Source organism: Arachis stenosperma, chromosome 5 (assembly GCF_014773155.1).
Source record: "Arachis stenosperma cultivar V10309 chromosome 5, arast.V10309.gnm1.PFL2, whole genome shotgun sequence".
Taxonomy (NCBI): Eukaryota; Viridiplantae; Streptophyta; class Magnoliopsida; order Fabales; family Fabaceae; genus Arachis; species Arachis stenosperma.
The window spans coordinates 41114350-41115823 of record NC_080381.1 but is presented as its reverse complement, the minus strand read 5'-3'; positions in this window follow the sequence as shown (position 1 = coordinate 41115823).

The following is a 1474-nucleotide window of genomic DNA, read 5'->3' as shown; positions in this document are numbered from 1 at the left end:
AAAACTTTTCTCCCCTAGGTAGCCCGAAAGAAGATCTAAGAAGCCTTCTTTTTGGCCACCCCTAGTTTGGTCAGCACAAACAAGTAAAGGAAAAAGAAAAGGGAAAGGGTAGGACGAACACCTAACTCTTGACACAATAGCTGAAAAATCTTCATAAAAGCCCAAGAGTTCAGATGAAGCTGCGAAGGGGCCACATTACAGTTCGACAAGATTTCAGTCTCAATGGCAATAAAAGGAATGTTAATACCTAGCTGGGTAAAGAAATAGTCGTAGGCATAGAAGAAAGGGCGTTCTACCCGACTTAAGGGAGGGAAACTAACCCTTTCCTCAGAGTCGGACGACACTAACTCATAGTTCTTTTAATCCTCCCTACGCTCAAAAATTCTATGAAATCTCCTAAGCTTTTCACAATACTCTAGATCAGCCACAGCAACACACATTAACACTATAGAATCCAACCAATCAGCCATACCAGCAGGAACCTTTGTAGACATCACGACAATATTCTTACGAGAAGACATAAAAAAATATATCTACAGCAAGGAAATAAAAGGAATGTAACCACCGAACAACTCGGACAGAAACAAAAAATGAAAAAGCAACCCGCAAACAGCAAGCATAGCAGCAAAAGGGCACCCCAAGGTTCACAAAAACAAAGAATCACCACCAAAACTCAGAGGTACCCTTTGGAGGCAATACAAACACAGAAAGAAAAGAGAATCGAAATCCATAAAGAGCTAACTTTTTCCAACAATAGGAAAACAAAAAAGATCAAAACTTTCCAACAAAAGAAAAGCATGCAGTACCACCAAAAGTTAGCACAACCATTAAAACAGGAAAAGAACAAGGTGCATAAGCAAAAACCAACCTAGAAAAAGGAAAAAGCCAGAAGCGACAACAGATGCATAGCAAAACACGAACGGTCCACACCAACAAAGCGCCTCGAAACTCTAGAGAAAAGAAGAAAGCTTGGGGAAAATCGAAGAAATAGGACTGAAGAAAGAAGCTTCCCTTCAGAAATGTAAAAGTGAAGCAAAATAGAAGCAAGAAACTAAAGAAACCAAAGAATCACTTTGATTTCAAATTTAGGCATGGAACAAAACAGAAAAAAGGAATTAAAGCCCTATTAAAAGGCTTTAAAAGCGCTTGCTTAAACCCAAAACTGATGCACTCGAGAATGACACCGCATTTAAAAACAAAAACGCTTCGCGTTTTGAAAGCATTAAAGAACCCGAAATTTGCCCGAAGTGGGAGCAAACCGGGCGCGACCAGGAGAATGCTTGAACACGACTTCTCCAAAGAGGTTGAAGCTCAAAAATGAGCACAACCTCATAGAAAAGGTCGAAGCTCAAGTAGGGGCACTGTTCATACACCGGTCCAAGCTACAAGGTCTAGGTCGGCCGAAGCCGACGGGATTGACCTCTCGAAAGATTGGCCCATTGTCGACCTCTTCACAAAGAGATCGAAAAGATTG